Source organism: Phyllopteryx taeniolatus, chromosome 2 (genome assembly GCF_024500385.1).
Source record: "Phyllopteryx taeniolatus isolate TA_2022b chromosome 2, UOR_Ptae_1.2, whole genome shotgun sequence".
In the NCBI taxonomy this organism is placed as follows: Eukaryota; Metazoa; Chordata; class Actinopteri; order Syngnathiformes; family Syngnathidae; genus Phyllopteryx; species Phyllopteryx taeniolatus.
This window is the reverse complement of record NC_084503.1, coordinates 17,189,374-17,213,717: the sequence shown is the minus strand read 5'-3', so window position 1 is coordinate 17,213,717 and position 24,344 is coordinate 17,189,374.

Sequence of the window (24,344 nt, the reverse complement as noted above, 5' to 3'; positions counted from 1 at the left end):
TATTCATCAAAGTTCTAAGGTTAACTTTATATTGTGTACACAATTTATAAAACGTATCGCACAGAATATTTATACCATTCACACTAAGTCCACGTTTTTACAATAGAGGCCTGCGCAGGACATGTTTGGGACAAGTAGAATCACTTGTCCGATCTGATTACTCGTGGAAACTCATACGTCGGAATATAATGGTTAACCAGCGCTTTGTCGACAGACGGCACGTTTTCTTTTGCACAAGGATAGCCTTTGGGCCATCCAGAAAAAGTGTCGACATTCATTAATAAGTACCTTATGCTTTGGACTGGGACCACCATTGTCGGTTCGGTCCATTACCACCACATCATTCGGGCATCGGCCCATCTCAGTGTGTTGCAATTCCCTCTTCGTTGTAGGGCAAACACTGAAATCTTGACATATGTCACAAAAAACCCAAAAATCTTTTACCTTACGCAGAAGATAAGGGTGCCACCAAAAGCGCAGCTTGTTCAGCATTGACACATAACTTTCATGTGTCAGGGCGTGCTTCCTCAACCATTAACCACATGAACTTTCCTGCAGGTAACATCAGTCTCCTAGGTCCTCTTTTCGGGCCAAACCACAGCTTCTCCTTGTCATCATACTCAGCACCTGTCTCTTGCCACTTACGCTTGTCTTCCTCTGGCGCCGCCTCCTGGAGGTCGCGCACCACATCAACTGTTACGGCAGGGAGAAAGTCAATTAACTGATCCTGTTTAACAACATATTTTCCTTCAGCATCCATTTATTAGTCTGCTACTTTTTTCAGCACCATTAATAAATAGTAACACTCTGACTTTCAGAATAATAATAATAGCTGCCACACCTTGCTTCCCCATGTAAATACTTTTACTATTGAGCATCCAGTTTTCCTCCTGTATTGGCTCAAAAGCTTCTCTGTAAACCAAATCGTCATTTTTATCATAAAACAGTGTGAGATGGAGGGGATCGATCGGAGGGCTGTAGGAGGCAAGAGAGTTGATTCAGGGCTTCCACCGCAGGAAGGCCGAGTAAACGCATCCTCCCTCCTTGGTTTCTGCAGCGGTCGCTTCCGGAAGTTCCATGCATTGGACAATTTTCCACTCTCAGTTCATATCGTCAGTCCGTCCGGGCTACAAAGGATGGTAGCCCTGGTCTTGATAAGCAGATCTCTGCCCATCAGGTTCACTGGAGCCCCTCTTGTGTCTGTCCAGCAATTTCAGTCTTTAATGGTGTCGTAATCGGCAGACTCATGGGCACCCCTGCACAGCTCATTCAGGTGGTTGTCTTCCATTAGCGGGGTTCAGAGGCTCTGTCTTTCCTCTGTCCCCTGGCTCCGGGCTCGGACCAGTCCTCATCGCAGTAGTACTGGCGAGATGGCTCTTGTTGCTGTGGAGCCTGCTGCGGATGCTGTTGCCGGGCCGCGCCCACCTCTCCCTCGTGAAGCTTTGTAGCCTCCTCTTTGAGGTGTGACCTCTCCGGGTTCCACTGGAGGTCGCTGTTGAATCATTGGGTAAACAGTATATTGGCGATCCCAGTGTCCATACTGACCACAATTGAAGCACGCTTGGTCCGGTGGAGGTCGGCAAGGGCTTCCCCTGCCTCCGTTGGTGTACTCTGTCACGACTCCCGCCTCGTCTCCTCGTTGACCCCTGCGCCATCCACATCTGTTTTTCTGCTTCCATTTTTATTTTTTATTTATTTATTTATTAATGGCCACTTTACGGGCCTGGGCCAATTGTAGCTTCAAAAGTTGTTCCTGCATGTCCTTTACCTCATCTGATGATTTGTGTTGTCTGTCGACAAAAACTTTCAAATGGTGTGACACATGACAATTAAAGAAGCTATCTCCCCCTTTCATGAGGTCAGGGTCTTTAAAAGTTCACTCCTAACTTCAACCAGCAAGGTGTCAAGTAAAGCTATTCTATAAATAACATTTGCCTCCCTTAAACGGGAGGGATGTGACCCGGTCTTATCTGTCCAAATACTTATGCAATTTTCGAAGTGAGAACTGGGATCCATGAGAGGTTTGAAGTCCGGAAATGAGCCGTTGTCTGATGTTCTATTATGTGTTTCTTTAACATGAGTCAGGAAATAAAAGAGCCTATCCCAGCTAACTGCGGGCAGGGTACACCCTGAACTGGTTGCCAGCCAATAACAGGGCACATATGAACAAACAACCATGGACACTCACATTCATACCTACAGACAATTTAGAGTCTTCAATTAATCTGCAGTGAATGCAGGGAGTAGGTGGAGGAACAGTTAGAAAGATGGAGGCATGCACTGGAAAGGAGAGGAACGAAGATTAGCCAAAATAAAACAGAATATACGTGCATAAATGTGAGGGGTGGAGGGGAGGGGGAAGAGTGAGGCCACAGGAAGAAGAGAGAGCATGTTTTCGGGATGTGGGAGAAAACCGGAGTACCCGGAGAAAACCCACGCAGGCATGGGGAGAACATGCCAATTCCACACAGGTAAGGCCAGATTTGAACCTGGGTCCTCAGAACAGTGAGGCGGACGTGCTAACCAGTCGCCCACCTTGCCGTCGGGAAATAAAATACGATCATAATTCTTCTTCTCAAGCTTTCTTTATGCAACTTGACCCTTCTTCTGCTGCTTCTTACTCTGACATCCATCTTTGGACATTTCTCTCTGAAAGCCTGTTGCGATTTCACCAAAAGTTATGCCGTTGGTTTTTATCCCCACTATCAAGTTGGCATAGTGTCTAATGCCATATTTAGAAGTCCTGGAGAACAGAGGCTTCGAAATAAACACAGAAGCTAATAATCACAAGCCAGGGGGGCCATAGATATAAAAACTAGTTATGACAGAGCCTGGCTAACCGATGCGCCTACATAGCGGCCATGTTTGGGAGGTTGTTCCGATAGAAGGCACATGGAATGTGTTGACGACGGCCTCTCTAGCTTAGTGACACCGTCGGCATGCCACTCACGTCTTCCGGGTCAAGGCAAAGCCGCATAAAGCAAGTTTGAGGAAAAGAACTATGGTCGTATTTGATTTCCCGACTTGTGTTAAATAAACACATAATAGAACATCAGATAAAGACTAATTTTCATTTTTTAATTTCCAATTTTCAAACTAGAAACATCAGATAAAGGCTCGTTCTCTGTTTTCATTTTCGAATTTTCAAATTAGAAACGGGAAACGACTCGTTTCTGGATTTTTATTTATATACATCAAAACAAAAACAAACAAACAAAAAAAACGAAAATAGGGTTGTTTTCCGTTTTTCGTTTTCCTACATTAGAAGAAGAACAAAATGGTCGCAAAGTACATGAACCCATCCGCTTCTTCCCTGACAATCATGCTACATTTTTGTGATTCAATAAAATATAGTAAAGTACAGCATATTGCATGTGGAACCTCAAACCCCAATACAGGGTCACAGGTTTCCCGTTGCAGCACATCGATAGATGCAGGGTTCTTTATCACATTGTGTTCAGTGAAAAGTAGGCGATAGAGATAAAGTTAGTTGGATCTGAATTTTGGTTCTTCATCACGTGCTAAACACTGTGCGATGTGGTCAAACCTGATTGGAAGGGACCGTCGCATAAAAATAGTGTTACAGACATACCCCTGCACATTGAGCAATTGGATATACGGACGCCCTGAACAGCGAGCCTGTATAGACGTTTAATGCTATATAGAGAGTATATTGTACTTAATCACATTTATTAAACCATAAAACATTAGATTGATAGTTAAGCAGGAAGAGGGTTGCTAAAGAGAGAGGATGTGGGCGAATAAAAGCGAGAGTGTGGATATTTTAAAGGAGACTTGGTGACTCCATTCATTTGAACGTACCCAGCGAGGTACATACCGCTTGCATACATTCTGGTCACAAGCTTTGCTTTTTCATCCACATGCACATTATACCTTATGAAAATAGTTAAGTATTGATGTAAAACACAATATTTGATGCTTTATACTGTATGCTATTGAATGCAACCCTATGGGGGGCACAAGCCAGTGCAAACTGTAGGCCGGTCCCAAGCCCGGATAAATGCATAGGGTTGCGTCAGGAAGGGCATCCGAATTAAAACTTTACCAAACAAATATGAGCGTTCATCTAAAGAATTCCATACCGGCTTGGTCGTGGCCCGGGTTAACAACGTCTGCCCCCGGCACCGTTAACCTGCAGGGTGCCGGTGGAAATTGAGCTACTCTGGGTCGAAGACCAAGGAGCGGTGGAAAGCGGGTTTTTAGGCAGAACGAGAAGAGGAAAGCACAGAGCCTACAACTGTATGCGGGGACTTTGAATGTTGGGACTATGACAGGGAAATCTCGGGAATGAGTTGACATGATGATTAGGAGAAAGGTTGATATATTGTGTGTACAGCAGAGCAGATGGAAAGGCAGTAAGCTTCCAGAAGACTGGACCACTACAGCCAAGGTGATCGGCGAGACAGGCAGGAGAGTACTTGGTGTACCTTCTGGCAGGAAAGGAGAGGAGGAGACTTGGTGGTGGAACCTCACAGTACAGGAAATCATACCAGGAAAGAGGTTAGCTAAAAAGAAGTGAGATACTGAGAGGACTGAGGAGCGGCGAAAGCAATACATTGCGATGCGATGTAGGGCTAAGGTAGAGGTGGCAAAGGCCAAACAAGAGGCATATGATGACATGTATGCCCGGTTGGACACTAAAGAGGGAGAAAGGATCTATACAGGTTGGCCAGACAGAGGGATATAAATGGGAAGGATGTGGAGCAGGTTAGGGTGATTAAGGTTAGAGATGGAAATGTGTTGACTGGTGCCAATAGTGTGCTGGATAGATGGAAAGAATACTTTGAGGAGTTGACGAATGAGGAAAATGAGAGAGAAGGAAGAGTAGAAGAGGCAAGTGTGGTGGACCAGGAAGTGGCAATAATTAATAAGGGGGAAATTAGAAAGGCATTAAAGAGGATGAAACAGTTGTTTAACAGAATTCTAGCAGGTGAGAAGATGCCTGAGGAATGGAGGAAAGGTGTGCTGGTTCCCATTTTTAAGAACAAGGGTGATGTGCAGAGCTGTGGGAACTATAGAGGAATAAAGTTGATGAGCCACACAATAGTGGAGGCTAGATTCAGGACAAAAGTGAGTATTTCCGAGCAACAGTATGCAGACCTGATGAGATGCATTATTTGCCTTGAGGGAAAAATACATAGAAGGTCAGAAGGAGCTACATTGTGTCTTTATGGATCTGGAGAAAGCCTATGACAGAGTACCCAGAGAGGAACTGTGGTACTGCATGCAGAAGTCCGGAGTGGCAGAGAAATATAATAGAATGATACAGGACATTTATGAGGGCAGCACAACAGTGCTGAGGTGTGCTGTCGATGTGACAGAGGAGTTTAAGATGGAAGTGAGACTGCATCAGGGATCAGCTCTGAGCCCCTTCCTGTTTGCAGTGGTGATGGATAGGCTGACAGATGAGGTTAGACTGGAAATCCCGGGGACCATGATGTTTGCAGATGACATTGTGATCTGCAGTGAATGCAGGGAGTATGTGGAGGAACAGTTAGAAAGATGGAGGCATGCACTGGAAAGTAGAGGAACGAAGATTAGCCAAAATAAAACAGAATATACGTGCATAAATGTGAGGGGTGGAGGGGAGGGGGAAGAGTGAGGCTACAGGAAGAAGAGAGAGTAAGGGTGGAGGACTTTAAATACTTGGGATCAACAGTCCAGAGCAATGGTGAGTGTGGTCAGGAAGTGAAGAAACGGGTACAAGCAGGTTGGAACGGGCGGAGGAAGGTGTCAGGTGTGTTATGTGACAGAAGAGTCTCTGCTAGGATGAAGGGCAAAGTTTATAAAACATTGGTGAAGCCAGCCATGATGTACGGATTAGAGACAGTGGCACTGAAGAGACAACAGGAAGCAGAGCTGGAGGTGGCGGAAATGCTCTCGGAGTGACCAGGTTGCATAAAATTAGAAATGAGCTCATCAGAGGGACATCCAAGGTTAGATGTTTTGGAGACAAAGTTCGGAAATTCAGTCCGATGTTCCCACTGCGCCATGAACCCAGAGACAGAGCGTCTTCCACTTTCTATAACTTTACTACTGAACGTGTTGGCTATTGCTAGGGATGCGTCAGTACATCCGCCATATTGAATGTGTCAGTTTTACTTCTATTGAGTGGCACACACACTACCAACGCTCTGAGTTACCGAAGGTTCCAGGCGTGCCCGGAGTAAACTTCCCAACGCACCCTATGTTGATATGGTGTGCTTTTGTTGTGTCGGTGCGAGTAAGTGTAATGCAATTATATGTTTATAAGGATATTTGGATGTGTATCTGTAATGGGATGTATCAAATAAAAGTGTATGCAGTGTTGTGTAAGCGTGCAGCCAGTAATTTCTAACACTAGCAAGGCTGGTGGACTACGTGCTGTTGGTGGATTCTGCACAGGGATAGTCAGTGGAGGCTGAGGGGGAGGCTGTCTGCTCGCTGGATAGAAGGACACGTTGCAGCAGCCCAGGAACATCCACGGCACTGCAGCCAGCCTGGAGGTTGCACGCAAAAGCTGCCACCACAGCGCAGAATGGGCTCTGCCTGGAGCACCCCAGGCCGCAGCAGAGGACGCTAGCTGGTGAAGCTGACGTTCAACTTCAACAGCTTCTTCGTTGTCGATTCGTGTCACATACCTGGTGCAACACCAGTAGCATGATGGAAGATGATGGACTCAGGTAAGATCTTAAACAAGAAAAAAATTTAATAATTTTTTTAGGGCGATGGCAGCAGCCAAAACGTGCCAGCGCTGCACTCCAGAAGTTATCTTTTTTACATTTTGATTGAATTGCGGAAAAACCAGTGGCAGATCCATTCATGAAAACTGTTGCCAAACTATGCACACTGTTCAGTCGGATTTTGGCGTGTCGTTCAGTGTGCGGGAGCCTAAACATGGCGAAACATGGTTTTTAGGCGAAAACCTTGACTAGCCAGTTTACCATTAAAATCTTTCTTTAAAATATATGGTCTGTATTTTTTTTAGTACTGTGCAGGTTTAATGACTTGGAGCAGCAGTGTGAATGAAGGGACATAGTGGAAATGACAGCAAGTTGCAGTTTTACCCCCCAATATGTACCTAATCTTATTTTACTTTGGTAGTTGGTAAGTAATCCAAAATTCTACAAGAGTACTACACATTGTAGGAGTCCAGAGTTTTCTTTCAGTATTCGTATATAAGATAAATCACTGTGCATACATTATGTACATCATTATGTACTGTTACACATATGGTTCTGCAGTCAAAAGAAAAAAAGGAAATCCTACATGCACAAGCCCATGCACAACTAAAGGAAATCTCAAGGAACATTGACAAGTGCTCTTGTTGTAGCCTGAGCAAAAAGAGGAAACAGAGACACAATGCTCTGCTCTCTACATATCCATGACAGTTACAAACTGATGGAGTTTACTTCTCATATATTATTTATATTGTTTAATAGGGTTGTAGGCGATCTACATGGGAGGGAAATTCTGAAGAGAATACAGGGCATCTTAGATGTTTGGATGAAGGCAGTAGCTTCCTCCAAGGCTTGTCAAGAGTATATTTTCATTTGTCACATTTAAATGAGAATGACACATGCTTGTTGCTATCCTGTACCATGCTGGAGCAATAACGCAAACACAGAAAGCAATGTCATGTGTTAAACCACCACTGTCACTCTATGGGACAGGATGTGCTACAGTGTTTGCGTCTGTAGTCATTAATCTTCTGACAGACTAAAAGCACCTTCTAATGTCTGTTGTGTATTTGAGATGGATGTGGTGATAGCATGATAGTTTTCTGATTGAATATATTCAAACTACGAATAGCTATTAAATGAAACTAAGGCAAAATACATGCGATCACATGATGGTGCAGTATCAATATTGTAATTTTGACATTTTCACCACAAATAAAGATGTATAAAGTTACAATTAAAGATTAATTGCATCTTGCAATGAAGGTGTACTACATTAACTTACATGACATTTTCTTCGGTATACCATCACAATTTAATGGGACCCAATACAAAACTGTATAGTATCTTACACACATGAATAATAATAATAATAATAATAATAATAATAATAATAATAAGGCACAGTGGCCGACTGGTTAGGACATCTGCCTCACACTTCTGAGGACCCAGGTCTCGCCTGTGTTTCCCAACATCTGTTGAAAATTACAGGTCAATAGCACCTTTGGAAGTATATTTAGTAAGAAAAATGGTGATGTGTTAAATAATTATTTCAGCCGCTTTAGCTGGGATAGGCTCCAGCACGCCCCCGACTCTAGTGAGGATAAGCGGTATGGAAAATGGATGGATAGTATATAATAGTTTTGGATTTTCCATTATAGTTAGATTTTATTTTATTTTGACTTTTCTTTTATCAAATTCAGTTAGTTTTTAATGCTTTCACAGCTGCCTTTCGTGGTGGAAAACAGCAGTTTTGAGACTCTTGACAGTTGTCCATTTCTCTGACTTTTCCCCAAAAGACGTGCAGGTTCCGTGAAGGCGCTAGCTATTCAGTAACTGTCTATCCGTTTCCATTTGTAACGCATAGCAACAAAAACAGCTTGGACTAGCGATGTTATGCTCGAGCCTGTCTGCACGACTCTGATTTGACCAAAGGAAGCGGAGGAGTGGCAACGCAATGTTTCGACATTTGGTTCAAACATGCCGAAAACCATGTGATCACTGCAAACGAGGCCTTGAATCTCACAGCAGTGTCGAACTGGGTGGGCGTGTCTATAGCTCATTCCAAACCGGGCAGGACATTGTCGATAAGGGGGGGGGTGGGGGGTATGGCCGGGGGGCTCAGGGCGCAGGTGGAGACAGGCTTAAGCAATGACACGTGGAAGGTCGGATGAATTTTAAGAGACTGCGGAAGTTGGAGTTGAACAGACATGGGATTAATTATTTTAGTAATGGGAAACAGACTGATAAAACGTGGAACGAGTTTGCGGGATTCTGTTTGGAGTGGGAGGTCACGGGAGGAAAGCCAAACGGACTGACCCACCTTGTACTCAGGTACAGGGGAACAATGAAGGTCTGCGAGCCATTTATTCCTCTCCGCCGATCGGACTAAGGCCGCCCTGACGTCCTTCCACACAGACTTGACCCTTCTCAGGTCATCCCTCACCGCGGGGACTGCCACCGCATGCTCCTGTTCCTTAAACAACGTAGCAGGCCATACCGGTGGCGGAACTGGTGAGGGAGTTGTGGGCGTACTCAATCCAAGGAAGAATGAGCTCCAGGAGGTGGGGTTCCGTGCGGCAATGCAGCGAAGGGCTGACTCCAGTGATTGATTCACCCGCTCCGCCTGGCCGTTGGTCTGTGGATGGTACCCTGAAGACAAGCTGGCTGCTGCGCCCACTGCTTTACAAAATTCTTTCCAGACCAGGGAGGAGAACTGCGGGTCTCGGTCCGAGACGATGTCGTTGGGGATACCGTGGAGTTTGAAAACATGATCAACAAGGAGGTTAGCAGTTTCAAAAGCAGAGGGTAACTTAGGAAGGGGTATGTAATGGACATATTTAGAAAAACGATCGACAATAGTGAAAATGATGCTGTTACCTTCAGAAGGGGCAGGCCGGTGATGAAGTCTAAAGCAATGTGGGGACCAGGGGTGGCTCGGGATGGGTAAGGGGCGCAGCAGACCAGCTGGAGGCAGGTGTGATGCCTTCCCGCGGGCGCAGACGGAGCAGGCTTGGACGAATTCCTGTGTGTCTTTGACCAGGCTGGGCCACCAGAAATGTTGTTGAATGAATTGGATTGTGCGGGTGATACCGGGATGACACGTGAGCTTGGAATTGTGGGCCCACTGAAGGACGTCAGAGCGTGCGGAATCGGGTACGAAAAGACAATTCGACGGTCCGGTCTCCGGTGAATCTGTTGAGTGCGTTTGACAATTCGTTCTATTTTCCATGAGCCAGGACCAATGAAGCAGGAGGAAGGGAGGATAGTCTCGTGTTCAGCAGAGCTGGAGGGGTGTGAGAACATGCAGGATAGGGCGTCAGGTTTACTGTTGCGGGATGCAGGTCAGAAGGAGAGGCTGAAATTGAATGGTTTTAGGAGGAGGGCCCAGCAAGCTTGTAGGGGTTTAAGGCATTTGGCGGAACAGAGGTAAGAGAGGTTCTTGTGATCAGTCCAGATGATAAATGGTACTTCAGTCCCCTCCAGCAAGTGCCTCCACTCTTCCAATGCCCATATGGTGACTAGCAGCTCTGGGTTGCCAACGTCATCATTCCTCTCGGCAGGGGACAGGCGATGGGAGAAAAAGGCACGGGATGAAGTTTCTGGGACGTGGGGACCCGCTGCGAGAGGACGGCTCCTGCCCCAGTGTCCGAGGTGTCAGCCTCCACCATGAACTGGAGGGAGCGGTCAGGGAGGCGTAGGATGGGAGCACTGGTGAAAATGGTTTTGAGTTGGGATGCTGCTGGGGTCCACTGAAAGGGGGAGCTGGTGGATGTAAGGCTGGTGAGGGTAAGTGCGACCTTGCTGTAGTTGTGGATGAATCGGCGCTAGAAGTTGGCGAATCCTAGGAGACGTAGTTCTTTCCGGGTGGTGGGAGTGGGCCAGTCAATGATTGCTTGGATCTTGGCAGGTTCTGGTTGCAACTGTCCTTTGGCAATGATGCTGCCTAAAAAATTTATGGAGGAAAGGTCGAATTCGCATTTTTCGGGTTTGACATACAGGCGGTTTTCAAGGAGGTGCTGGAGGACATGACTGAGGTGTTCTTCGGGGGAGCAAGAAAAAATGAGGATGTCGTCCAAGTACACAAAACAAACTGGTTTAACATGTCACGGAATACGTCATTGATGAAGGATTGGAAGACTGAACGGCATGACCAAGTATTCAAAGTGTCCGAGAGGTGTATTGAAAGCAGTTTTACATTCATCCCCCTCTCAGATATGGATGAGGTGGTAGGCATTTCGTACGTCCAACTTGGGTGATATCTGAGCGTCACAGAGGGGTTCAAAAGAGGGAGTGATGACGGATAGTGGTGATTTATTTTTAACGGTGATGTCATTGAGTCCACGGTAGTCTATGCAGGGGCAGAGAGTCGTATCTTTTTTCTCAACAAAGAAGCAGCCAGCCGCTACGGGAGATGAGGAAGGTCGAATGAGTCCGGAAGCCAGAGAAAAAAGTAAAAAGTCCTCCATTGCTTTTTTCTCAGGACGGGTAAGGTTGAAGAGGTGGCTGGAGGGAAGAGGGGCTCCCGGTAGAAGATTAATTGCGCAGTTGTAAGAGGGGTGGGGGTTAGAGAAATTGCCAGGTCTTTATTGAACACCGGAGAGAGATCATGATATTCTTTGGGGACTCGGGAGAGGTCAACTGGTGTGGCAGATGGTGGTGGGTTTCCAGAGGGCGGGCAGTGTGAATGGCAGTGAGTGCTCCATCCAGTGATGGATAAGCGCGTCCACTCTATGGCGGGGTTATGTTGTTTAAGCCAAGGAATTCCGAGGACTAATGGAGTCTCAGGGGAAGGGATAACGAAGAGAGAAATATTTTCGCGGTGATTGCCAGAAATAAGCAAGGTGAGTGGCAATGTTTGGTGGGTCACAGGGTATATGACTTGGCCATCCAGGGCTGTGATCTTTTTGGGAGACGAGAGTGGTCAGAGAGGGAGTTGGAGCTGATGTGCTATACCTTTGTGAATAAAATTATCGTCTGCACCGGAATCTATAAGGGCAACAATGGGTATGTTGTGAGTAGAACCTAAGATGCAAGCAGGGACGGTCATACGGGAGGGAGAGCTCGAGGAAATGGTGGTCTGGCTCACCACGGCGCTCTTAGCTCGTGGCGAGCCTGGTCTTTTTGGCCGCAAAGGGCATGTGATGATGAAATGACCTGATTGAGCGCAATAAATACACAGACGCTGGATGACACGACGCTGACGTTCCTGGGGATCTAGACGTGTGTTACCAATTTGCATGGGCTCCTCAGGTGCAGAGGGGGGTGACGAAGGGGCAGTAGGTGGTGCAGAAGGCGGGTGAGATGCTGATGGCGTCGTGCTCATGGTGGGAGTGAGCTTGCGCGATCGGACCCCCCTCTCTCCTGCTCTCTCTCGTAGTTGGTTATTCAGACGAATGGCGCGTTCTATGAGAGCCTCGAGAAAGGAGGGCTTGTCCCCGGCAGCGAGCTCGTCTTTAAGCCATTCCGAAAGGCCGTTAATGAAAATCCCCCTAAGCGCAGCATCATCCCACCCACATTCACCCGCAAGTATCCTAAATTCAACTGAATAGGCAGCTATGAAATTAGTGCCCTGAGCAAGCGTAAGGAGGCGACGGGTAGCTTTTCTGCCCTGTATGATGTGATCAAATACCTTTTTGAGTTCAGCGAAAAAGAATCGAATGACTGGAGTACCGGAGGACGAGTTGACCCATAACGCGGTTTTAACGTTAGAAATTTGGCCAAGAAGACAGCTATTGTGGTGACAATCATCCATCCATCCATTTTCTGTACCGCTTTTGCTCACTAGGATCGCGGGCGTGCTGGAGCCCATCCCAGCTATCTTCGGGCGAGAGGCAAGGTACACCATGAACTCGTCGCCAGCCAATCGCAGTGCACATATAGAGAATCAACCATTCGCACTCACGGGCAGTTTAGAGTATTCAATCACCACATATGTTTTTGGGATGTGGGAGGAAACTTGAGTATCTGGAGAAAACGCCACACAGGCAGGGCCGGGATTTGAACCCCAGTCCTCAGAACTGTGAGGCAGATGTGCTAACCAGTCATCCACCGTGCCGCCCATAGGGGCAATCATTTATTTTTTAATGAACTCAAGACTTAAAAAAGGTGCATGTATTTAAAAAAAAAAATTATAGGCTACCCTTAAAGCAGCAATGTGTTCCAGATTAAAATACATGAGATAACAAGTCAGCTTGATACTAGTAATTGTTATTATGGTACCAGGAAAATATGAAACCCTGTGTGAAGTATGCATCATGTTAGTTCTTGTTGGTCTATGACTTTAATGGTGCTTCTCTACATTATAGTTCTACTCCTGTAACTTTCTGTCATGTGCAAGAATCCCAATTCTTTCACATTTCTTTCCCCAATTAAAAAACTTTTTTTCCTTTCACAGAATCCCTTTTCATTTTAGTGAAGGATTTAGGGTGTCTAGCTGCAGTTTTTTAATGCTTTGATTGATGATTTAGAAATTCATGTATGTATGTATGTACAGGTATATGTACACACATACACAAACTGTATGTGTGTGTGTGCGCGTGTAACAGCAAGTTTGGTCCTTTAACAACTGCTTTGAGAAAGTACACTAAACTCCAAACCCCAAAGTCCAAGGTTTTGATATGAAATACATAATGACTGTGGGGACGGTCGGCAATTAAAAAAAAAAAAAAAAAAACATGCATGAAAAAGTTTAGCTGTCATTTACATTGGTTCTGAGTGGGGAAAGTAAGATACTAAGTCAGAATTGGGTTGGCATAATTGCAGAATAGTTTCTGACTCTGTAGTTTTAAGTCTGTTTTAAAGAATGGTGGGAAAAATATGCCTCAAAAGTCAAGACAAACTTGAAGTTTCAATGAAGAGTCATTCAATATGCATGATGGCACTCAGTATCTAAAGCAGGGGTATGCAAACCTTTGTGCTCAAGGACCACATTTGATTTTTAAAATGGAGTGATGGACGAGGTCAATTGTAAATTAGGTTTAAAAAAAGTGAAAATGTGTTTATTCTAATACTAATACTGCATTCTCACATTTTTCCATGATTTATAATTCATTTTATTTAGATTTTTACCTGTAATATAAAAAATTAATCCATCCATTTTCTGTACCGCTTCTCCTCAGTAGGGTCGCAGGCGTGCTGGAGCCTATCCCAGCTATCTTCAGGCGAGAGGTGGGGTACACCCTGAAATGGTCGCCAGCCAATCGCAGGGCATAATACATTAATATAATGTAAAATTGTTCATTTTACTATTTTTAATTGTATTGTATCATACCAAGACCACCTCTTACATGAGGTCTTGGACCAGCTGATGCTGTTGAAACTTAAGTTTGATTAAAACTGACTCAAGGTTGCTAGTGTGGAAAAGCACCATACCTTTTAATTGAGGACCCCTGGGCTATAGAATATGCATATTGCGGCTGTTCAACACTAAAAGCAATAAGTAAATGACCAACACTAAAAGCAATAAGTAAATGACCTTAGCTTTAACATGCACTGCTTTCGGAGAGAAACTCTCTAGCACAAACTGAAATTCATCAAGGGCTTTTTTTCCCTCACTTTTGCAAAAACTTATTTTGTCTTTATCTATAGTGAATCCCTTTAACTAATCATATAACAAATACACATGCAAAGGTTGTGCTCTCAAGTCCCCCTGCCTCACCCTATACTGTTATATTCATGATGCTATCATCCATCTTTTTTTCCTATTCAGGGTCAGCTGGAGCCAGTCTCAGCTGGTTTAGGGCAAAAGGGAGGGTATCCTAAATGTTTTAAACACTTGTCTTTACCATCATGGTAGACAATTTAATTCTGGTAAATAATTTTCTGAGTATTTGTTCGACTCATCCGGAACCCCTGTGACCGCTCTGGTGCAAATTTCACAAATTATGGTATTTTAGAATGTACGGATGCTAGGAATGACAACTACTTCCGATTATTTCTGAGAAATTCATCTATCAATGAGCTGAGTCAAATATTAGATAAGTCTTCTAGTATGCAGCACTGCAGTTCCACAGCACTCAATCAATACTTCTCTGACAGTATTAATCAAGATTAAGCATTATTTTCTATTAATTTAGTTTTTTTTTTATTTGATTGGGCAGGTGTACTTAAACAATTGTCCGAAGAATCAGAATCATCTTTATTTGCCAAGTATGTCCAAAAAACACACAAGGAATTTGTCTCCGGTAGTTGGAGCCGCTCTAGTACGACGACAGACAGTCAATTTACAGAACACTTTGGAGACAGAAAGACAGTGACAAAAAAACAAAAAAAAAACAGTCACTGAGCAGTAAAGGGTTGCTAGTTATCTGGTAATGCCGGTACATTTTTTTTTTTTTTTTTTTGACAATTGTGCAAAAAGATGCAGAGTCCTCTAGCACTTAGAGCAGTTCGAATGACTAATATTGCAATAGTCCGGTGCAATGACCATTTTGCAAAGGGCGCTGAGACTTCAAGGAGTGTATGCGGTTTAAAGTGATGAGTAGCATATGCTTGTCCTTTATTTGACTCATGAAACAAATGAGCTGCTTGTTGCCTGTCTTATTTGTTAGCTATAAATGGTGCACAACAGCAAGTGGTAAAAAGGGTAAATGGGCCATACTTAAGGAAGACTTATTCCAATCAAACTGCATTTGAAGGGCCCATAGTAACGGTTTACTGAAAAACCTTTATCCAGGTTGCCAAACCTGTAAGTTTCTTGTTCACTCATAAAAACCACTTCATAAAGGAAAACACCCACGTGTTGTGGGGCACCAAAGCTTGCTGGACGATAACACAACACCTTTGTGTCTCCACTGATACCACTCATCTTGACTTAGCACGATGTCCAGAGTTTTATTTCCTCTTGTTGCACAGTCTACATGTTTGAATTTGTTTGATGAGAGACAAAAAAACATCATTGAAGTCTCCTCTGACCAGTTTGAGTCGTAGGCAGTAGCGCCTCACGGTTGTTGGTGGAGCATCATCAAGAAGAAGGAAAAAAGTTAGATTTTGCTGATAATCTCCAACAATAAATACATCTTGGACCAAAAAGCAAAAAAGAAACTCAGAAATAAAAGAGAATGTAAGTCGGAGCTACAGCAGCATGTTGCTGACTCTCTGCGCTCGGAAACGACTGATTAACAAGTAACAGTAATTATCACTTAGGAGAAGTGAGAGGAAAAAAAGAGTGAGAAAATAGATACATTTGTGAAAACATAAATTAAGCTGATGTAATAAAGATTCTATTGTGAAAAAAGTGCCTAAAAATAATTGCCAAAATAGATATTGCATATCTCAGTCACATCATAAAGAAAATAACACTTAAATACAGAGAACAGAATGGAGCTTTGTTGGAAATATTCAGTCCTGAAAATTACACACACAAAATGATGAACAATGTGAATAATATGCTGAAAGAATGTGAGCTGGTTTTGCTCCAACTGAGAGCCGAAGTGTTTGTGAAGGCACGAGTGGATAAATTATTTCCAGACGAGGCTCTCGTTTGTTAATCCTTGTGTTTAGCAATGTGACTCAACGACGCTACTTTGATTTTCCATACCACCCGTCCAGGGTAATTCATGTTGATTTGTTGCACAAGTGCTGCAATTACGGGAAGCATTCATTGGCAGGTTGACTTACATCCACTTAACTTCAGTATCTGCTCTTCTGCCACCCCCACTGCATTAGATTTGTCAAAGCAAGGCGGTCAGTGCCAGAAAGCAGGAAAATGATGGGGGAACAAGACCTGTGAAATCAGACTGCAATTGTCAATATTCACAAGCACCACCTCACCCTGGACTTCACCACCCAGTCAATCTATCCCTAGATCATGGGGTCATCAACCCTTGCAACATTGAGAGCATGCACATAACCTTTTTTAATATTTCTAATTTGTATAATTGTGGTTTAGATTTAACTTTAAATAATTACTAATATGCATTTAGCGGCACGGTGGCTGACTGGTTAGAGCGTCAGCCTCACAGTTCTGAGGACCTGGGTTCAATCCCTGGCCCCGCCTGTGTGGAGTTTGCATGTTCTCCCCGTGCCTGCGTGGGTTTTCTCCGGGCACTCCGGTTTCCTCCCACATCCCAAAAACATGCATGAATTGGAGACTCTAAATTGCCCGTAGGTGTGACTGTGAGTGCGAATGGTTGTTTGTTTGTATGTGCCCTGCGATTGGCTGGCAACCAGTTCAGGGTGTACCCCGCCTCCTGCCCGATGACAGCTGGGATAGGCTCCAGCACGCCTGCGACCCTAGTGAGAAGCGGCTCAGAAAATGGATGGATGGATGGATGGATAATATGCATTTAACTGGCAACATACAATACTGCATATTGCTCTCTTTGTAACGTTTGAGGCATGAATTACATGCAAAAGCTTAAGCTGACCTCAAAGTAATATATAAAATAAATCTTAAATTAAACAAAGAAACAAAGTATCAAAATAACTGAGGACCGGAAAAGGCAGTGACTGATCTCTCTTCACGGCGGGGCTAAAAAAAGAACAAAAAGCAATCAGTCCAAACAAAAGTCACTGGGAAAAAGCCAGGGAAAAATTATCAGAATTCCAACAATGAAATGAAATGAAAATAACTAGTGAGCACTAGGAGCCAACCAAGGGAGGTAATAAAACTTGAAGTAAGCAATTGGGTGATGAGTAATGGGGCACAGCTGTGTGAGGAGCTCAGCCCACCTGGCAACGCCCAGCCCTAAAACAAAAAGACAGAGGCAAAACAGGAAACAGAATAGCAACGATGTCAAAATAAAACAGAACCAAAAATGACTCACAACAGTACTCCGCCCTCAAGGCGCACCGCCTGGTGCCCCACTGGGCTTATGGAGAAACTCCCGGTAGAAGTTCTGTAGGAGGGATAAGCCAAGGATGAACGAACACAGACCCCAGGAGTGTTCCTCAGGCCATGACCACAGCACCACATCAAAAATCCTCCAGGCGATGAAGGCTGGATGATTGTCAATGAGCAGGGTGGCAGCAGGGGGCTTGATCGGAGGGTTGAGTGGACTTGAGGAGACTGGCTTCAGGAGGGAGACATGAAAAGTGGGATTGACGCAGAGGGAAGCTGGGAGCTTGAGGCACCAAGCAGATCGGTTTATCACCTTCTTGAAGGGCCCAATGAACCTGTGGGCCAACTTGCGGGAATCCACCCGCAGGGGGGGATCATGGGTGGAGAGACAGACCTGTCCGGGACGGTAACCCGGGGCAGGGACGCGGTGTCTGTCAGCCAGACGGCCATTGCGTAGGACAGTGCGTAACAAGGCGGCCCTAGCATGCCTCCAGACAGCATTGCAATGGCGAAGGTGAACACGAACCGAAGGGACAGAGACCTCTCGTTCATTGGAAGGAAACAGTGGGGGTTGATACACATAGGCGACCATGAAGGGTGACATCCCAGTGACAGAGGAGGTGAGGGAGTTATGGGAGTCTTCAACCCAGGGGAGCTGCTGGCTCCAAGATGCAGGATGGAGGGCAGACACGCAACAAAGCGCTGACTCCAAATCCTGATTAGCTCGCTCAATTTGGCCATTGGACTGGGGATGGTAAACTGAGGAGGAGGCTGGCACCGAGAGGCTTACAAAAGGCCTACCAAACCCTGGAGGTGAATTGGGTACCTCTATCAGAAACAATGTCAGCTGGCATACCATGGAGCTTGAAGACATGGGGAACCAGGAGATCAGCTGTCTCTAGGGACAAAGGAAGCTTAGGAAGTGAGATATAGTGGACAATTTTGGAGAAACGATCTACCACTGTTCGGATAACATTGGAAGGCGGTAAACCCGTGATGAAATCAATGACCAGGTGAGACCAGGGGCACCCGGGGACAAGAAGGGGCTGCTTGGACCCATAGGCCGAAGATGGGAGGACTTCGCACTGGGGCAGACTGAACAGGAGGCGACAAACTCCTGAACATCCCCAGCCATCCCAGGCCACCACAAACGCTGCCGAAGGAACTGAAGTGTTTGTTTAACCCCAGGATGACAAGCTAACTTGGAGGAGTGTCCCTACTGTAGGACCTGGGAGCGAATCAGGTCTGGGACGAAGAGCCGGTCTCTGGGACCCGAACCAGGATCAGGTTGTTGTTCTTGTCCCTGTAGAACCGCCCGCTCGATATCCTACACTGCTGTTCCAAAGAAGCAGGAAGATTGGATGATGGTCAGTGAGTACCAGGAACGGAACCTTAGCTCCCTCCAGCCAATGTCTCCACTCCTGAAGCGCAGGCACAACGGCCAACGGCTCTCGGTTGACGACATCATAGTTCTTCTCTGCCGGGGATAATTTCCCGGAGAAGAAAGCACACGGATGTACCTTTTGGTCCTTGGAACTTCTGTGGGAGAGGACAGCTCCTACTCCTGAGTTGGAGGCATCCACCATAACCACAAACTGGAGAGAGGAGTTGGGATGGACAAGAACAGGAGCAGAGGTGGACATGTTGGACAAGTTCTTCAGGGGTTCTGGAAAATATCAGGATGTCATCAAGGTAATAGTAAACAAACTGGAAAATTGCTGGCGCATTAGTGAGGCCAAAAGGTATGATGAGGTACTCAAAATGTCCGAAGGGTTGCTTTGAATGCAGACTTCTATTTGTCGCACACTCTGATGCACACCAAATGATGGGCATTTTGTATGTCAAGTTTTGTAAAGATGGTCACTTGGTTGAGAGGTATAAAAGTGGGGTCAATGAGCAGAAGCGGGTATTTATTTTTTATAGTTATGTTGTTCAATGGCTTAAAGTTAATGCACGGTCTGAGAGTTGTCTTTCTTTGCCACAAAAAAAGAACTCTGCCCTCAGAGGAGGGGAGGAGGGTCTGATGAGTCCGGCCGCCAATGAGTCACTGATGGACTATTCCACGACCTCCCTCTCTGGACGTGAAATATTATACAGTCTGACGGACGGCATGGAGGTTCTGGGAAGCAAGTCTATGGCACAGTCATAAGGTCGGTGCGGAGGAAGCGAAAGGGCCCATGTCTTGCTAAAAATCTCACTTAGATCTTGATATTCTAGTGGGACCGAGGAGAAATCAAGAGGAGAAGTTGAGGAAGGAGAAGCATGAGAAACGGGGGAAGCAGAATACAGACAGTGAGAGTGACAGAAATCACTCCAACTAACTATGGTGGAGGACACCCAACCAGTGTGTGGATTGTGTAGTTTTAACCCAAGCACTATGGAGGAAGAGGGAGAGGTAATGACAAGAAACTTAATGCGCTCTTGGTGGTTCCCTGAGGTAGTGAGAGAGGGGGTGACAGTCTCGTGGGTCATGGTTTCAAGGGGGCTGTCGTTGATAGCGCTAACAGGCCGAGGGGAAGTCCAGGTTAGTAGTGGAAAAGTTAGTGGATAAAGAGAAATGTCAGTCAATAAAGTTATCATCTGCCCCTGAATATACCAAAACCTGAAGGGCAAACTGTACATTCACTAGAGGAAACAAGTTAATACGCCTAGGAGAGAGACAGGAGGATGGAGTATCACTCACCAGGGAGCTGGTTGTGGATACTGAGCAGGTTGCCTTGGGCCAGAATGGGCATTGGTGGATGAAGTGTCCAGATTGTCCACAGTAGATGCATAGGCCCAAGGAAATCCTGGGGTGAGATGAGTCCTGCCAAGCTGCATGGGCTCCTTTTCCAGAACCCGGGACGTTTCGGGTGTTGTCACCACAGGGTGGATGAGCGGTCGGGTGTGGGCAGCACAGGGGAAGGAAGGTCTAGCAAGTCTGTCTATTCTTTGTCTTTCTCTTAGGCGGTTGTCTATCCTTACTGGTAAGATAATAAGCTGCTCGAGTCTGGCTCGTCTCGAGTGGAGAGTTGATCCTGGAGTTCCTCAGATAGCCCGTCAACAAAAACAGTCTTAAGACCAGCCTCATTCCTTCCACTCTCAGAAGCTAAAATTCTGAACTCAGTGGAGTAATCGGCAACATAATGCCATCACCTGTTTACCGGAGGCCTGGCTGCGAAACTGTTGCTCAAAAACTCTGCGCATGTCTGAGGTGAAAGAGTCAAAAGATTCTAAAACCACTAATTTGGACTCCCAGAGAGAGTTGGCCCACGTCCCTGTTCTCCCTTTGGGCAAATTGATTACATATAGGCTCGTTTGGCACAGTCAGAAGAAAAAGCACTGGGGTGTTGGTCAAAAACTAAGGAGCAATTTACAGTAAGATGAACTGGGTACAAGCTCCTACATCCCCCATGTAATACTCAGGCAGTGGGATCGATGGGTCCCGGGTCAAAGTGGTAGCACAGCCACAGGCGGTGTGTTCTCTCCTTGATTGGAGGGTTGGGCTGGATATGGCAGAGTAGTCGGAGAGGAAGCATCATGATTCAGCCGGGTGGCCAATGTGCCGACGCTGTCAGCAAGGTTCCAAACCGATTTTACAACTTCTTTGAGAAGTTGTTTGTGTCTGCCGAGCAGCGTGCTGAGAGTCATAATATGGCCAGAATGTTCTGTAACGTTATCTCAGAATTCCAACAAGGAAATGAAATGAAAATCACTATTGAGCACTAGGAGCCAGACCAAAAGTTCAACCAAGAGAGGTAATAAAACTTGAAGCAAGCAATTTGAACAACAGGGAATGGAAGGCAAAGCTGACCAATACCATACAGGTAATGAGGACGTTCTGGCTCGGAGTGGAAGTCAGACCGGAGGTGAAATGCAGAGGGTGATGAGTAATGGGGGACAGCTGTGTGAGGAGCTCAGCACACCTGGCCATCCCCAGCCCTGAAACAAAAACACAGAGGCAACACAGGAAACAAAACAGCAACGATGTCAACATAAAACAGAACCAAAAATGACTCACAACTCTTAATGATTATTAAAAATCTCACTCTCTTTCAAATAACATTTTGTACATGCCAAAGAGAGATTTTTTTTTTTTTTTAAACAAACTACAGTCATGTGCTGAATATTTTATTTTAAACAAATAATTTCTCATGTTATAGCGCCAATGTGCCATTTCAAACATTTGAAAATCCATTCGTTCATCCTTTTTCTATAGCATACGAAGCTGAGGCCTATCCCACTTGAATTCGAGCAAAAGGCAGACTAAAAATTGGACTGGTCAGCAGTTGCTAATTATCTGATATGTCTACACTGAGCACCCATACTTGTCTGTCTGCTCATGCATGATCAAGCGCACCATGCGCTTTGACTTTGGTAATTATTTTGAGTTGTCTGTTTATTTCAGTTTCCAAGGTTGTAGATATTTACTAACAACTGGCACAAATAGAGATAAATAGACTTTGTAGATGCACTGCAGTTAGTACAGAGCCCCGGACTCATGCGCCACAATGATGCCTGCTTGTTTTACTAGCTAATGCATTAGTTATATATACTGAACAGCTGCAAGTGTACAAAGGTTTAACCATCAATTCAAGATGGATATCGATTTTGAAGAACAAAAATTGAACAGGGTCACACACCTACTTTGGACATATACTAAAATGAGATGACTCATCTAAGGGGCAATTCCATACCAATAAATGTTTTTATATTGATATTTGCACTTGCTGTTTCTTTTTTTTTTTTTTTTTTTTTTTTCAATGGACAATACGACTTTATACATGGCACAGTGAATGAGTGGTTACCACATCCACCTCACAGTTCAGAAGTTTTGAATCTGTGCTCCGTGTTGAGTGTGCATGTTCTCCCAACTAAATTCTTAAAATATTATAACATACTGTACATTTAAATAATAAAAAATGCAAACAGTTTATCAATGTGAAAAAAAAAAAGAAAAAAACATTTTGCGTGACATGCTCAAATTTGCATAGCCGGTTTCTCGCAATTTCTGTGTATGTTAATGTCTGTACTGCTGTTTAACATTTCCCTTACTAATGCACACACACTAGGAGCCTCGTCAGCCCCTGCCGGGCAGCCTGTTGAGGTCAGCAGATCCTGCAGCCTTTCGCCATTTGGGGCATAGTATTACCATAAGAACGCTATTAATGACCTTGTCATTTACACAACTTAATTAGAAGAGGTGTGTCCTCTGAACATCTTTCCAGATGAATTATACATCAGGAAGGTGCCCTCAGAAGAGGCTTAGGTTGGAGTCATCCATGCTTTAGTGAATTTACATGGTAAATAAATATTACATGCTGAGCTATAGTTTCCAAATTGGGAGTATCGTATGCATCATATTCAAGTATAGAACAATGTACAGGTATAGTCAGAAAATGTTGGTCTTATTGTTATTTTATAAGGCAGCACAGTGACCGAGTGGTTTGCATGTCTGTCTCATGGTTCAGGGTTCAAAGTTTTCTTTGTGTTTGCGTTTTCTTTGTGTTTTCTTTGTGTTTGCGTCTGTTTTATCCAGGTACTCTGGTTTCCTCCCTGATTCCAAAAACATTGTTGTTAGGTAAACTGCAAACTCAAAATTGTCCAGAAGTGTGAATGCTCCTTTGTCTATCTGTGCCCTGCTATTGGCTGGTGACCAGTCCAGAGTGTACCCCTCCCTATTAGCCAAACTCAAAGCTCCAGTTTACCAACATTAATGCGCATAAGTGGTATAGAATATTAATGGATGGATTTTTTTTTAATTTTTATTTTACCTCTGTCAAATGAGAGTGCAGAGGCAAGAGGTATTGTTCTCACTTGTTTGTTTGTTGTTGTTTTTCCCCCAGCCACAGTGATGATAGTTTTGCTCCGAAATAGATATATGTGCAGCCATACATAGGCATTCTTCTGCAACCCGATCTGCCTTGCAAGGCAACAAGAACCGTGCAATTATCAAAGGTTTGTCTGTGTTATATTCCATGCAGACAAATAAGACGCTAGCAACATAGGGAAACAGGTTAATATGGGACAAGCTTTTGTGCTTTTTTTCCATGCAATGATTGCTTTCTTCATCTGAATTAAAAATAACTCAGGAAAAGTAAATTTTGACAGTGCTTTACAAGTATATGTATAATATTATGTATTTTAAACATGCCATTAAAGTGGTATGTCTGGCAAAGCAAATATTAAAACTATTATTATTTCTCTCCTCAATTAGTGCATTTAGGTACTACAGTAGTTGTATTTACATACTTCAGTAAAACAAAAATAGTTATGCACATTTTACAGGCACATTTTAGAGGACAATCACACAAAGCGGAACAGTAAGGGACAATTACCAAACAACTAATTAAACAGACCAACAATATAAGACAATATAAAAAAAAGGACTGGGGCCGGTTTTGCAAGACGATTCTGAGCAGGCACATTGGGGAATTTAATTTTTTTGAGAAAGAGAAGAGAACAAGAGAAAAAAATTCTATCCATCCACTTTTCATACCCACTAGAGTCCCTGGCAAGCCGGAACCCACCCCAGCCGAACATGGCCGAGAGGCGGGGAACAAACCCAGACCGGCCACCGGGCCAACTGCATCGCACACACGCCCAAACAAACATTCAGATCCAAGAAGAATCCAGAGTCTTTTTAAAGGGTGAACGGGATTAAATAATTTTTCGAGGGATTAGCTCTGGACAAACTGGGGACCAGTTGTTGTTATAACAGGTGACATTGTGTTTTAGGCAAAATGTAAGTTTTTCTATCTTTGAATGTTCCGATTGTTATACCATTGTTTTAGTGAGAATTATGTTATGTTTTTGACTATGGTTATAGAGATAAGGATGAATGTTTGGTGTTGATTATGATGAGGAGGAGGAGGAGAAAGAGAAGAAGAAGAAGACTTTTG